This window comes from Anser anser (genome assembly GCF_964211835.1).
Source record: "Anser anser genome assembly, chromosome: 3".
NCBI lineage: Eukaryota > Metazoa > Chordata > Aves > Anseriformes > Anatidae > Anser > Anser anser.
The window spans coordinates 54,811,345-54,827,964 of record NC_139722.1 but is presented as its reverse complement, the minus strand read 5'-3'; the positions used below and the strand labels follow the sequence as shown (position 1 = coordinate 54,827,964).

Here is a 16,620-nt window from a genome sequence, read left to right as displayed (position 1 = left end):
TAGTCTCACCTCCCTGTTGAGGTAGCTGGTATGCCCAAGGAAACCTATAGAGACAGTGGCTAAGGGGGACCATGGAGGGACGCAGCTCATCAGCCCCTGGGCCACCCCATATGCAGCTCCTATCTCATGTCAAGTACATGCAAGGTTTTCAAGGAACTGGGCAAAAGAAAGCCAAGTTTTCCATGATTCTTAAACTGAACTTCTGAGAATACTTTGAAGGGCCCGAAGATGGTGAGGAGTCATAAACCTAGAGAGAGAGCAGTGGGGACTCCACCTCCGCTGGTAATTTGCCGTGGTGGGTCATTTTGACCAAGGTCTTCATGAGTCTTTGAGCATACAATTCACAGATTCTTTGCATGCCCAATTCCAATAGAAAACAATAACACTTAAGAATCTAAAATGTTTGCTGGGATTTTAATGCATTTTCAATCATCTGCAGATTGCATCTGGAACTGAAAACCCTGTATGAGAAAGGGAAGAATTTCTCAAGAAGCAGGCTGATACATGTCCCTCATTGTGCTAAAAATATCCTGAGGCCTATTGCTTGTATAACACTAGGTTCCCTCAAAAGAAGAGGTGCTAAGTAAACAGAAGATATATTTCTATAGACAAGAAGTTACTTGAAACACACTTTGAAGAGAACAAGATACAACAAAGCTGTACACATGGAATACCATCAAGCAAAAGGCAACGCTATCCACAAGTAAAGAAGATGTAAGCCATTTTTCCTGAAAAATGCATGGAATACAGAACAAATGTATGGAAAGGAGAAGATTATCTATAAAAACTTAAATTGTATATTAGGCCTTCAACAGACTGACAAATTCCCTAGGAATAAAAAGAAAATCCAATTTTTTATGAACCAACATAACATTCTTTCCAAAAATAAGAATGACTTAACACCCACCAGTAGACATCAAAATAACAGCATACACTTTCAAATATATTTATTTTCCTCAGTGCTCCATATTGCTTTTTAAAGCTCCTTATCTGTCCTACGTTCTGGCACCAGAAATCTTTGCTTAAAGTCCTTCCCCTATACCAAGACTCCTTACCTTTCCCACATCTGACTTACTTTGCCCCTCAGATCTGTAAGACATGTTCTAATAAATGAATATCAGGATGAAGCAGCCATATGGACTGCAAGTCCCTCCAAAGTCTTTCCAGTACCTCTTTCTCTTAAAGGTACGGCAATCCATAATTAATACCAATGATTCACAATGAGCAGGGTACAAAATGCTGTAATTTCAGTTGGCTTCCTTTTCCAGAAGAGGATCACAGGCTAGGTCTGTCTGCCTTTTGGGAATCTGTGCTTGACGGATAACCCAAAAGCCCTGCCTAAACTGCTTTTGTGCCCCAGATTTTTCAGGGTTTGGTCAGCACCTTGGTCACAGCTCCAAGTGTTGTCCTATTCAGACAATGCTCAAGATTAACAATTGTGCTCTCCTGCTTTAACTGTGAAAAGTGGGTTGTGATTAAAAGGCAAAAAACTCATGCTGTTTGTAAAATGAAATCATGCTTGACAAATCTACTGGAGTTCTTCCTCTGCTTACAGGGGATGTTATAGAAAAGGTGGAGCCAAACATATAATAGCAAGTCAGAATCACATATAATAATTAACCTGCAAAAAGCAAAGCCCTTTACAAAGATCTATAAATTGTGCCTTCCTATGCATTCTTTTTAATTTGCTTTAACATCTTCTGTGTAAACATAAGACCTGCGGTTTGCTACTTATTAAAGTCCAGTCTTCTCTCATACCCTCTGAAACAGAAGGTCCACCATGAGACCAGGAAAAGAAACCACTGAACTGCACAGCTGTCATCTGTCCATTTAGTTTGAAACTTTCTTGTACCCTACAGTGCCCCAGTATTTTGACATTTTCTGTTTTGTTGCTTTGACCACAGACATTTTATTGGTTGTCTCTCTCAAAAAAAAAAAAAAGCTTCACTTAAAAAATGAACTAAATGCAGGTAGCCTAAAGAAAGACTTAGAGGTTTTATTTAACCATGATTTTCTATCACTAGTTTTCTTTAATTTATTTCTATCCCTTGGCACTGACAGAAGGACTATCTTCTACGCTTCGGTTGAAAATTGAAGGATAAGAAAAACACTTCAGATGATTTGCTGCAGTGAATTCTCACCAAAATAAATGGCAGAGGTTTTAACCCATATAGCCCCTTGAAACAGCATACCTTCTTTGTCTCTAACCAATTTATGAGTGGCTACATGGCAAATGATAGGGACAAAGGATCCCTATTCTAAATCCAGAATACGTTAGCTTGTCAGGAGTCCATTGTGGGAGATGAATGATGCTTTAGTTGTTTTTCTTGCAAGTGAATCTGTGTAACAGCATAGATACCAACAGACACAGAGAGTATTAAACTAAAATAATCCAGAAAGAGGATAAGCATTACATTTTTTTCTATTTCTGGTACTTTAATTGCTACTTCATTTAGTTTATTGAACCATCAAATTAGTTTAATTGAAGGTGACGGATACATATACTCTTCCAAGAATCAATTTGGACTCCCAAATATATTTAAAATAAACCATCCCCTATACTAGCAGTTCCACTTCGCTTAATTATTCAGTGCACAATTAGGATAACAATGTATTTTATATTAGTTATGTATATTTTTTGAGTTTATTTTAAACCTACCACAAGAACAAAACCATTTCAACAACTCTAAATTTTTAATCATATGATGATAGAAATTTCTTCCAACAGCAGACAAATTTACAAAAACCAAAACTATTATTTGCCCACCGGTTATTATAAAGTTGATTATTTCATTCCTTGATTAATAAATGGGAAAATAGAAGGTGATATTAAATAAAATTTGGACTTATGGATAACTCTATATAAAACTACTGTGAAATAGAATAACTGTCACTATCAACTCCAGTTTTGTTTCTGAATGAGAATGTCTGATATAGATCTTGATTTTTTTCTATAAGAACAGTCGCTAATTCAATATTTTTATCGGCATATATAATGTGATCATGCTTCACTAAATCAAAAGCTTTGGCAAGGCCTAAAGCTATTACAGACAATTTATCATTACCACTTTATTAATAATAATGGAAGATATTGCCTTTCTTTAAACCTGTGACTGCTATGAAATATTTTGATCATCACGTGCAAGTAGGGTAGTCAAAATCTTAATGTACAATCCTTTCCTAAAAGAATAGATATTAAAAATATTTGCAATTGTAAAACCTAAGACTTTTAGTCTTAGGGATAAGAATAACCTGGTTTTCTTTAAAATACTCAAGAAATCATTAAAAACTTAAATTAATTTTTTTCTCAGCTTTTTCTGTGGGCATCATTTAAAAGTGCCCCAGGAATCTTTAACTTTCATTAATTCACGTACTACTTTTTTGAGCAAAATTAGAGCACATTCATTACCAAGAGTTATCTAAGAAAGTAACACATTTTCCCTTTCCAATGCACTCTGGCATTTCCAAAATGCTTAGAGGCCAAAATCTTTCACAGGTAGGGGACATATTGGGTTCTTAGCTGCATTTCATCTTTTTGAGAACTTCCTGGTAAAAAATTATAATGCACAAACTGGGTAAAGGTTGTGCTATGTCTATTTTAGTATCATCTGTCTACTTCTTAGCAATGGACCTTCTTTTGTATGATGAATATTATTTAAATTGCTATTTTGATACAGAAATAGTGTAAGCTAAAGGTAAAGATATTAATGCTTCCCATCACTTTTCTAGCACCCATAAGTAAGGGTTCAAGCATTCAGCTACCACTCATCTTTATTTATGGTGAATTTGGAATGAACAAAAGAAATTGCTTTTCAGAGCTAACCATGGAAAAGGTCCTTCTAAATAAACACTGAGAACTGCAAATTATGTGATGGCAACTCTGCTCAGACTTTTCAAGACAGGACACATTCATCAGAGGTTTGTTCATCAGGGTTGTGTGTTTAATTCCAGCTCAGGTTGTAGACCATCTTTTCCCTTCGTTTATTCTATTCTAACTAGGTGAATAGAGGGCATATCTAGAGGATGCACATTTACAAGTCAAATGTGTCAGCAGGGTATCTTTGCAGTAAAGGTTTGCTGCATACTGGGTTGCATTAGCCTGTAGGTCCAGGGAAGTGGTCCTTCCCCTCTATTCCATACCTATGCAAACACTTCTAGACTGCTGCATATAGTTTGGAGTTCTCCACTACAAGACAGACATCAGCATACCAGAGAGAGCAAGTCCAGCAAAGGCCACTGCTCTGGTCAGGGGGTTGAAGCACAGGAAACCAAGGGGAGGCTGAAGGATTTGGATTTGTTCATCATTAAGACGAGAAGGCATCAGGGGCATCTTATTGCTGTCTACAGTTATCTAATGGGAAAATATAGAGAAGACAAAGTCAGATTCTTCAGGAAGGTACACAGCAATAAGATATGAATCAACAAACACAAGCTGGAAGAAGGAAATTCCAGACAGATAGAAGGATTTCTTCTGTCATTGACAGTCAGTGAGGTAGATCAAATATTGGAGCTTGCGGCTCAGAAAAAAAATAAGGAATCTCCATCCTTGAAGATACTCAGAACTTGACTGGACACATTGCTCAGCAACCTGATTTAGCTGGCCCTGCTTTACACAGGGCTTTGACTAGATGATCTCCCAAGGATCCTTTCAACCTACACTTCTTTGTGACTGTGAAGTGCAGACAGTTGCACACTATATATACACCAAAGAGGAAGAGGTCATACAGTCACAGTTGTGTAAATGTGCTTAAATTACTTCCGGACTGGAGCTGACACACATCTCATCAGTCCATCAGAAACTCACAGATGCCCAGAAAATGGGCAAAGCTATCAAGCAGTTGTCTGCGCTGGCCTGCATAGACAGGTTTTGGAAGGAACAAAGTATCAGTTATGTTCTTGATAAAGAGATAACAAGCCATCACTTTTACTTTCATAGTTATCTGTGATGAAAAAGACATCATCCCCTTGCCAGTTGACTGGTTTCATACTCCTGTGAAATGTTACCTGTGCATCTCCATGCAAGCTCTTAGTCTCCATCTCTGTACTTCTCATGGTATCTGTACACATTTCACTTTCCCATTACTCTGTGTTTCAGTACCAGATTGATCTCTCATTCAGAAGACTTTTCTTTTTTGGGTCAGATTAATGGTATCCTTAACTGTAGCTGTCTGACATTGAGCTAAACTTCCTCTGTAGTCAGTGGAGAGAAAAAAAGATCCTCTGGGGGATGATTCATCCCCACTTATCTTGGGAATGAGACTGGTAGGTTTCTGAACATATGCAAATCTCAGATTTGAGCTTTTTAGCCACTATATATTTCTTTACCTGTCTTCCTTGGTAAAGCTTTCAGTGAGGCACAGAACAGAAAAACCTGGAGATCTTTGGAACAATTTAGAGTAATATAGCTGTAATATAGCTATTGTGGCCTGCAGAAGAAAGCACCAAGAGAAAGAAAGGGGAAAAAAGAAAAGAAAAGGAAAGAAAAAAAAAAAAAAAAGGAGCTTTACAGATTTTACAGAGATGGTGAACTGGTTTAATTTGTGAAAAGGGAAGGGAAAATGGAAATACGAATTATTTTTATCTCTGAAGCAAGTTACAGTGTTTTAGATGAGGACACTTTACCCAAGTATGCCCTTACAAAAGGTACAATATTTATGTAATACTCCAATGACAAAATCTCCTTCAAAAAATCGCACCCAGGAACCTAACTCAGAAAAAAAAAAAAAAAAAACCTCTTTCCTTTTGCTCCTTCTCCAAATCCCTGCACCAGTATAGGTAGTTTTCACAATTGTGACAAAGCAGTTTTGCCAGTTCTAACAGCCAAGGCTGCACTGCAGCACAAAGAGCCTTTCATCATCGCATCAGTGCTGAACCTCTCATGGCTAAAGAAACCCACAGAGCTGTTGAGACAGCACCAAGTCTCAAAAGCTGTAAATGGGAACTTGTATGGCTGCAAGGTGAAGCAACGAAGCTGCAAAAGAAAAATCAAACCTCTCCATTTGAAGAATGCCAGCAGAAAATTTTACATCATATTTGCTCTTTGCTATCTCACTGGTCTTCTGTTCTTCCCTGTGGCATCTTCCCAAAGCTTCAAGTTGTGTCAATTAACTTCAGATCAAGACCAGGAGTGTGCCAACAGCCTGTAGCTCCTGCTGAGCCCTTGCTGCATGACGAGGAGCCCACTGATCCAGGAGGTGCTCCAGCTGCAGCGCTCTGGGCAGCTGACAGGCGTCAGCCCATACGGCAGGCGTGCAGGGCAGACTGGAAAGAGAAACACTTACATCAATGTCAGCCGAGTCATCAGGGCGCCCGGGCATAACAAAAGAGGCATGTTAGAAACTGTCCTGGCTAGACAAGTGTAAAGGAGTTTCTTCTAGGGATGACAGCTCCTTTAGAGCTGGAGGAGGAAAGGAGAATGTGCCTCTCATCTTATTCTCCTCCTGTGAGAAAGACAGAAAATAAACTCATTACCTCACATATTTCTCAACACATCTGTAAATAAAAGACTACCATTAGCACTTTTCACCACACATTATCTATGTGTCAAAACTGTTTAGGGTGTGATCTGATATCCTCTCCTTCAGAGTGCATGCAAGCAAGAAAGAGCTGCCTTTGATTTAGTAAAGATGAACTATCAGTACTGTAAAAGGCAGAATGGGAATACACGTGCATACCTTAAGAGCAGAGCAGGATAAATACCAGCTTCACATTTATATATGAAGCTCCGTCCACAGCCTTTCCTGTTTATTAGCCCTGTCAACATTCATGCAGCCATAGTACATCTACAGTGATATGTTTTGAGAAGTTTACCTGTGTGTTATTCACCCGTGATTGCACCAATTTAGATACAGAATGCTTCCCTGTCTGCATCAAGTGTATTGACTTGGGAAATAGATTATGGGGAGAAATAGCATATGGAAAAGAGCATATGAAAATAAAAGGAATTTTTATTGGTTTTGTTTTGTTTTGTTAAATAAAAGACAGGGTGAGATTAATTGGAATTCAAATACAGGAAGCAAGGGAAGAGTAAAACAGTGAAAGGCATGACGATACAAGCCCAGTGCCAGGCACTGTGGCATGCATTTCCAGATCAAGACTAGTACAGAATTCAGCTCTGATCACTGAGAGTACCAGGGGGCTGAGCAAACAGAGCTTTGCCAGGGCTGTACTGGAGCTGATGGAGATACTGCCTTCAAATTACTGAATGTAGTTGTCAGTGAACAGGACAACACAACGTCACCTCCCACAACATACACTGCAGCTATTGAGCAGATAAGGCCTACAAGCAGTACCCTGTTCCTTCTTTTAGTTGTCACATGTATGATGTCCTCAGTATCCGCTGACAGCAGATACTGGGCAGCTGCTGTAAGGCAGTGTTGTGCTAAAGGTGTCATTGGTATCCCAGAAAACAGAAGTCCTGACCAGGCTGAGAAACGTCAGAGCCCTGTGGTACTCCGCCAGTTCTTACTTCCCACCATAATCTAAACACCTGCAGAAATATTCTGCAGAACAGAGCAGTCCTCAAAACACCAGAAGATAACTATGGGTTACAACTGTATTGGGTTTCCGTGGCAAGGTTTTGGTAGCAGGGGGCTGCAGGGTTGGCCTCTGTGAGAAGAATCCAGAAGCTGCCCCATGTTAGGTAAGGGCCAATTTACAGCCAGCTCCAAAAGGACCCACTGCTGTCCAGAGACAAGCCAATAAGCAACATCGTTTGTGTCTCTCTGAGAGCAGATTTAAGAAAGGGAGGAAAAAAACTGCTGCACAACAGCAGGTGGGAGAGACAGCCCTGCAGCCCCCCAGGTCAGTGCAGCAGGAGGGCAGGAGGTGCTCCAGGCACCCAGCAGCAGTTCCCCTGCGGCCTGTGGAGAGGCCCCTGGTGGAGCAGGCTGTCCCCCTGCAGCCCATGGGTCCCACACGGAGCAGATCTCCACGCTGCAGCCCGTGGAGGAGCCCCCGGTGGAGCAGGTGGATGTGGCCTGGAGGAGGCTGCGGCCCATGGAGAGCCCCCGCCGGAGCAGGCCCCGGGCCGGAGCTGCAGCCCGTGGAGAGGAGCCCACGCAGGAGCAGGGGGTCTGGGGGGAGCTGCCGCCCGTGGGGGACCCGTGCTGGAGCAGTTTGCTCCTGGGGGATGGACCCCGTGGTACGGAGCCGTGTGGGAGCAGTTCTTGAAGAGCTGCTGCCTGTGGGCAGCCCCCGCAGGCTCAGTTCGGGCAGGACGGCATCCCGTGGGAGGGACCCCGCGTGGGGCAGGGGCAGGGAGTGACCGTGAAGGAGCAGCAGAGACAGAGTGTTAGGGACTGACCGCAGCCCCCATTCCCTGTTCCCCTGCACGACTCAGGGGGAGGATATAGAAGAGGGTTGATGGTGTTTTTAGTTTGTGTTTAGTTTCTCAGTGCTCTAGCTTGTAATTAATAGGTAATAAATTAATCTTCCTATGCTGAGTCTGTTTTGCCCATGATGATAATTGTTGAGTGATCTTCCTGTCCTTATCTCAACTCTTGAGACCTTTTCAACATATTTTTCCCCCTTTCCCTGTGAAGAGGGGGAGTGAGAGAGTGGCTGTGGTAGAATTCAGCTGCCCAGCTGGGTAAAACCACCACAACAACATGCAAACATCATGGGCAATGCAAACAGTCAGACTTAGCTCTTTGCATAAAGAAATACTTAAAACTCTATTGTTGCATATTCAGTGCAAACAAAACAGGAGAAAAGAAAAAGAAAAAGCTGGTGCAAGCTTGTCTTTTGTGCTGCTTACTCCCAAACACAAGGCTGTTCTCTTCTTTCACACAGTTGTCAGTGGCCCCCAGTCACTTACTCAACCAAGATGAAATAATCTTCAGAAGCAAAGTGAGAAGCAGCTCAGCATGGAAGACCATCATTTGAGGGTTTTGTTGTCACTGCCGGCTCGGTTTTGTTTTCTATGGAGCACATTACGAAGTGCATGCTATTACTGCTCAGCGTCCCCTGTGTCCTGTTCTGCCCTGCTGCTAGTAGAAGCCACGTGCTCTCACTGGCAGTAGCTGCGCAGAAGCGTTTGCTCATCTTGGTGGCTGCCAGCCTCCGTGCATTTCCCCATGGGAAGCACATATGCTTGTCAGGGGTAGCAGCACCTGCCAAGCTAAAAAGCAATTCACAGAGAGCATTTGAGGGGAAATAGTTGAGCACGAGCAGTTCATCTCTGTGAAACATGCCCCTCAGCAGATCTCCACAGCTGCCCATATCACCCACAGGCAAAGTTTCTGGCAGGCACAGCCACATCCTGCCCTACTGCATGAACATTTCATGAAGGTCAAGCTTTAGCCTAACCCTCATGGAGCTTAGGGATTGTGCTGGAAGAGCCAGACTCCACCACAGCTCCAAGAGGCTTTCCCTTTCTAAATAACCACCATCGGGCTGCTACCGCATTTCATGCCAAATGGCACCATGCTGCAGCAGAATAGACCATGGCCCTGGCCAAAAGCACAGCAGCCTCTGCAAGCATTAGCCTTCAGTTCCAGGGGTTTGTGTCTGCCATTCCCTCAGGCAGGCAGAAGGAAAATGTACTTTGAAATCTGGTACTCAGCTATGTGGTTCTGTATATTTTCTCTATATATTTTGTGGTGCCTGGCATTTTTAGCAGCACTGCTTGAGCTAGCCAGGTCTACCTCCTATGTTACTGCCCACAGCACTCAGCCTTCCACCTCACCTCATTGTTCAACAGGCAGAAAAACAATCAGACACAACACAAAACACAGTAGAGGACCAAAGGGCGACAGGAAAACTTACACACATCTCTATCAAGTGGGCAGTTTAGCCTGTGCGAAGTTCAATATCTGAAATCTCCTGGTGATGGGGAGGGTTCAGCTGCAGAAGCTAGTCTATGATATGTGATAGAATCATCCTTGCCTCAGAACAGATAATTAGCTCTAGCAATAGAAATCTGCTGAAACAGGAACACAGTTCTCAAGCCACCATCAATCTGTTTCCTTCATGGGGATGTCAGACTGGTACACAAAAGCCTTGGAGCAAGAGAAACCAAGACAGCCATTTCCAAGCTGTCTCACCTATGGCCTCCTGTGAAACCCCACAGAAATTTGAAACCTGCTACCATGCAGTAATGAATTGGCTTTCCTTGCAGGCACCAGAAGTATCATATCAGACAGTTCCAACCCAAAGCTTGGAAATTTGCTATGTCAGCACATCTGGGTTTGTGTTTTGGCAGGAAAGGGTAGGTTCTGAGAGAAATTAGCAGTAACAGTGCTCAGCTTTAGACCATCTGAACTGAACACAGCCATTCAGTCTAAATTAACAGCACAACCCAAACTCAAAATTGATAAAACAATCTTTCCCCAAGCTATCCTTACTATTTCTTTTTTTTCTATGCAGAGTACAGTGTGTCCTGCCTGTTATAAAACCTTGCAGCTCAAGACCTCTTTCTACCCTGGTATCCTGTAAGGTCTTCATCTCTAACAATGTCTGAATGTCTCTGTCTCCAGCTCCCAGCTATCTGTAAATGCCATTGTTTTCTGCATAATGTATCTGACTTTTGGTTTTTGATCCTCCCTGCTTTTCTGGCACACTGAGCATAGTCCAATTACCTTTATTTTTCAAAGCCCTGTTCTCTGCCACCACCCTCCATATACTGTGCCTCAATCAGAACAGAATCACAGATTCCTTTTCTACTTATAGCTTGAACAGGCATCACAAAGTCACTGCTAAATCTGCCAGGTATGGGCATCTTCTTGCCTCCTTACACACTGACCCTCCCATTTGGAAGCAGCAACACGCATAAGGCCTTAGAAAAGGAAAATACTGAAAACCTGTACTGCCTGTCCCTTGCTAAGCCCCAGTGACTCACCGTGTGCTCAAGGCCACTTGCAGAACAGCTCACTATCCACAGCTACACAGGGTAATTCTAGCTCACAGTTTGTACTGCTGCTTTTACTGAAGCCTTACACCATTGAATAAGGATGGGCCAGCTTGAGCACGCACCCCAGCAAAAAGCTGGCTGTGCAGAGCTGAGCAGCTGGGGCTGAATTAACTGAATTAGAGAGCAGCTCCAATCAGGCAGCAAGCACCCCGGCCCTTTGCCTCTACCTGGGCTCCCTCCAGTACAGTGCCAGTCCTGCTACCCACCCTGGAGCCCTTCTAGCTCACAGCACGAAATTGGTCCAGCGCCCTGATGAGGTGATTGCCTGACCTCTTCCAACAGGCATATGTTAGGCTGCCCGCTGTTTCATATTTTGCTCAGGTAGGCTGTCTGCTACAAGTTGTACATGACATTTGAGCATGTAAGAGACAGTGGGACTGAAAGTGTAAGGGGAGTAAAAGTTTTGAAGCTACTACAGAGAAACAAAGCTTCCAGAAATACCAAAAATAGAATATAGACAAATAAACCTGGTACTGAGTATTAAACTCAAATAATGATACAATTGCAAAAAATAGTATTAAAGGAAGATCTGAATGCAAATGGTTCTCAGAGCTGTGATCAGAACCTCCATATTAAAAGGCCAGATGCAGTTGCTAAATAGACATTTAGAGCATGCATGGTGACTCTCAGGGGCATCTTTATTTGAAGCAAAAACAAATATCACGTACTGAACTGTGAAACAGACAGCTACTGAAGGCTGCCTACCAGAATAAGGGAAAATAGGAAAAATAAATAGAAAAGAAAGGAAAGGAAAGGAAAGGAAAGGAAAGGAAAGGAAAGGAAAGGAAAGGAAAGGAAAGGAAAGGAAAGGAAAGGAAAGGAAAGGAAAGGAAAGGAAAGGAAAGGAAAGGAAAGGAAAGGAAAGGAAAGGAAAGGAAAGGAAAGGAAAGGAAAGGAAAGGAAAGGAAAGGAAAGGAAAGGAAAGGAAAGGAAAGGAAAGGAAAGGAAAGGAAAGGAAAGAAAAAAAAATAAAAAAAATAAAAAAAAGAAAAAAAAAGAAAAAAAAGAAAAAAAAGAAAAAAAAGAAAAATAAAGTTAAATTTCTTAGAATAAAATGTAATGACATCACCCCTGCTTTATTTTCCTTTCCTTGAAGCCAAGTTTCCCTGTATTAGGTCTCCTTGGTTTTCTCTCTAACTCATCCAAAAATCTCAAGGAGGATTTGGGCAGAACTTGAAGACACTAACATTTCTGAGAGAAAAATCTTCATTCATAATTTTGTCATGCCTAGAAACAGCAATCCAGATGACACCAAGAGTACAGAGTGTGCAGAAAGCATGCATTTTTAATGTTTGCCACTTTTCTCTCTTATTGATATGCCAAATTATCTTTTTAAAAATATATTTTATGTTCTTGATACTTTTAAGTTTTCCTGGCAGGACAGATAGCCTGATCATGCTGAGCATTTCTATGCAATCACTGTTTGTTCTGCTGTTTCTCAGTACTTTTATTCAAGTCCCTTCACCATCACAGAAGGTAGCTAATGAGTGGCATTACAGTTTATAACTCACAGACATAATTGAGAGCCTTTTTTCTAGATTTTCACTACCAGTCATTTCAAATAATTCACATAATTCTCCAATGATCAACATGGTTGCAAAGTTTTCTAAAGGCAAACAAAAACTGACCTCTTCATGCCTACTCCTCAGGTTGTGTTTGTGTCCTCAGGAACCATCTGCAGCTTTCTGTTTGAATTTCCCCACGTGTGAACAGCATGCACCTTGTACCACACTGAGAGTCTCCTAAGAACATGGGTTTTGATTATGTAGACGAGGAATACCCACTAAACAGCAGACTACATTTTAGGAAGGCTTTGATCTTCTATTTGTCTGCAAGGATTACAAACAATACTTTAACATCCCTACATTCATGTCCTAACCTAAGCAGGAATATTTTCAATATTTCAATGAAATACTCACATTAGACTTTAGGTCTCACTTGTTTTTTTTGTATAGCCAGCAGAACGAGGAGTGCTTTGTAGGCTAATAATAATTGAATCTAAATTAACAAGTGTTTTGCAGAGGCTTATTTCAATTTTTATTGGCTTTTAGCAATAAAAAAAAAGGCACAACAAAAGTTGCATTACAGCAATCTAAGTATGCATCCTGCCTGAGAAATCCAAAACAAAAGATGACTTTTCAAACTCCTATACTTTATTACATATTTTTAGACATAGCTATGCTCCAGTACAAAATCAGTCTCCTATACATACTGAAATTTTCTGAGTTTTGGAATGGCCACTCTTTTTCGGCTACTGGCACAAGAGTCCCAAAACTAATAATTTTCATTATAATTATTATGTGAGATAATACTCCTTTTACTAACCACCAGCAATTACATGATGACATGTTTTTAAACAATGCACCTCTAGATATAGCATTGCACAGGGCTGAGAATTGCAGATTTACATCATAAAATCATAGAATCATAGAATGATTTGGATTGGAAGGGATCTTAAAGACCATCCAGTTCCACCACCCCACCCCCGCTTCCATGGGCAGGGACACCTCCCACCAGATCAGGTTGCTCAAAGCCCCATCCAGCCTTGCCTTGAACACCTCCAGGGATGGGGCATTCACAGCTTCTCTGGGCAGCCTGTGCCAGGGCCTCACCACCGCCATAATAAGCAATTTCTTCCTTATATCTAATCTAAATCTCCCCTCTTTTAGTTTAAAGCCATCACTGATTGTCCTGCCACCACACTCCCTGACAAAGAGTCCCTCCCCAGCCTTCCTGTAGGCTCCCTTTAGACACTGTAAGGCCTCTATAAGGTCTCCCCAGAGCCCTCCCTTCTCCAGGCTAAAGAACCCCAACTCCCTCCACCGTTCTTCATAGGAGAGGTGCTCCAGTCCCTTGATCATCTTTGTGGCCATCCTCTGGACTCTTTCTAATACTTCCATATCCTTCCTGTGCCGGGGGCCTCAGAGCTGAACGCAGTGCTCCAGGTGGGGTCTCACAAGAGCAGATGGGGAGAATCACCTCCCTCGGCCTGTTGGCTACACTTCAGTTGATGCATCCCAGGATACGGTTGGCTTTCTGGGCTGCAGGCGCACACTGCTGGCTCACGTTGATCTTCTCATCAACCAACACCACCAGGTCCTTCTCCTCAGGGCTGTTCCTAATCCATTCTCCACCCAGCCTGTATCTGTGCTTGGGATTGCCCCAACTCAGATGCAGGACCTTGCACTTGGCCTTGTTGAACTTTATGAGGAACTTCATCCTTATGTTGTAGCTCAGATGATTTTAACCCCATCTAAGTGTCAGGCAAAATTTCTATTTTCACTATCCTCTGCTTATGAAGTTAAACACTGACAAGTCTTCCTGATGGTCTTCAAAGAACAGAAGAAACGTTGATATTGTAGTAAAATATTGTGCCTTAGAGAGAAAAAAAAAGGGGGGGGGGGGGGAAGAGGGGACTAAAAGCAGAAAAGCAATGTTATAGAATATGGGTTTAATTGGTGTGGATTGTGGTGTATGCAGAAGACTTAAGGAAGCCAGAGGTTTCGCTAGGGACAAAAGACACGTTGAGGTTTTGTTTTTTTTTTATTCAAGGGAGTTTAACACATCCTACAGTCACAACCAAAGGTATTCAGGAAGTGTCTGCTGAGGTCTCTACTAAGGATAGTTGAAAGTTTTCCAGAAAAACTAATTTTCAACTGAAAATTAAGTTTTCATCTAAAGATTAAGTTACTCATTTTCTAAGGGTGTCCCTATTCCCAAAATCGTTAAGAAAACCTCACTTTCAGAAATGAACAAGCTGCTTTCTTCAGTGTTTCATTAATGCTCAGTTCAACATTAAAAGTACCCTGGTGAGCAGCTGTGGGGCTGGATATGCCCACCCTGCAGACAGATCCAACTTCTAACTGGTGTTTGTCCATCAGTCACCTCCAGCAGCTTTGCGACTCCTCCAGTGCATGGTGAAGGCCATTAAAGGAGAACAGTCATAATAAACAGTCTTGGGAGGGAACGTGGTTCAGAGAAGGAAACAAAAGCTTGAAGCTCCCAAAATACAACTTTTATAACATTGAACCAAACATAAGTCAATGATGATCTTGCCTCTGAGGAAGTTCTGAGGAAGCTCTAAGGAAGGAACTGCCCAAATGCAATCTGTTAAGTCAGGTAGCTGAAATAATTCATTACCATTTCTCAAAACAGAAATGGTTACAAAATAAAAGTAATTTCCAACAACATCTTGTCCTGAATCGTATGCAGTCATTACATCTGTTCTAACTGTAAATGAGGTATTACGTTCGGCTCTTTCATTAGGTATCAGAATACGTCATTGCTAGTGATATCCCTCACCCTTTCCTCCCCCCCTCCCCCCCGCCCCCCCCCCAAATGGAGATATTATTACTGTTGGTCTTCACTCCAGTAAGACTAGGAGATCAAAGATCTTAGTGTGCCAAGCTAAGGCCGTATTTCTACGCAAGTTCTGCAATGATAACTTTGCAGAACACATAGCTTTGAAGAGTTAAAATCACAAATCTTTATAAGACTGATTTTGCAGGAAGCAGCTTTACAATGAAAATTTCATAACAACAATTATCTACTAGTCCAGACACAAACTGAAGAGAGACACATGGGCTCGATCACCCTGAGAACAAAGGAATCACTGTCACTGCTTCAACTTGACTGGGTTGAGTCATGGACCTCCAAAATTATGGATGCAATTGTAAGTATTTCTACTGTATCCTTATACTAAGCCCTGAATAGTGCTCTTTTCACAGCCAATATAGCTTTTTTACTGTTTACTCTGTAGCCAAAACAAACTAGTAGATCAATTAGAATGTTTTGATGTGAATCTGAGGTTGAGAATAGATTTGGCTGGAGTACATGGGATTCTTTTTAGTGTCAGGTGATTAAGGGCAAATCCTCAGGTACATCAGAAACAGTCGAATATTATGAAGTATTTCTTTAAAGACATAATTACAGTAACCACTACTCTTCCACTGAATCTAAATTTAAAAAATAAAAAAATAAAAAAAATCCAGGCTGCTGCTGCTGTGTAATTGCTGGATTGTTTTTCCTGCTGGCTTCAGTAGGTTTTAATCATTTAAAGTATTTGTTAATAGTTTAAGAGATGCAGTGATTCTTTTCCATGGCATGATCCAAGTAAAAACTTCATGAGCTCTTTGGAAAGAAAAATATACATTGGTACAAAAGCGCTCAAACAACAGAATACTTAGGAACAGCAAAGAAATGTTGAATTAGTATTCTTTCTTAGTGAGTGTTCAAGGAAAAAAATTAACAGAATAGATTAATGAGGATATACTAAGCTATAAATACTAGTCATCAGCCCACATTTCACTTGGGGGATCGAATATTTCCCTTTGTTTACAATTTTGCCTTCTCATTTACCTGAAATAATGTTGGTACCAAACCAGCAATCCCAGTTGTTAACAGCTGACAGAAGGCCATTTACGACCAATGTCTCCTTTTTTTTTTTTTTTAAGATTCAAGGAACTTCTTTATAAGTTGAAGAATAAAAAATAATAAATAAATAAATAAATAAATAAAACACCAGTTTAATTCTATGGCTTTCTCTGCTAAGATTTCTTTTCCTCAAAAAAAGATAGAAAAATGGCTTGCAGATACTCTGTTATTGCTTTATTTTCTAATGCATCATATCACACTGGATTATAGTTGGTATCATTCAAATTAAATTTACTCCTGAGAGGTGCAATAACTTTCAATCAAACCACAGGTAC

General features: G+C 41.3%; 1 long non-coding RNA gene across 2 annotated transcripts in view; it reads right to left on the bottom strand.

The window, feature by feature from the left end:
• Positions 1 to 14,319: 14,319 nt before the first annotated feature.
• LOC310897708 overlaps positions 14,320 to 16,620 on the bottom strand; it is a 59,364-nt gene continuing 57,063 nt past the window's right edge. For both annotated transcript variants that reach the window (XR_014582497.1, XR_014582498.1), the window contains one exon: positions 14,320 to 15,004. This is a non-coding gene — a long non-coding RNA (uncharacterized lncRNA). The remainder of the gene's footprint in view (positions 15,005 to 16,620) is intronic.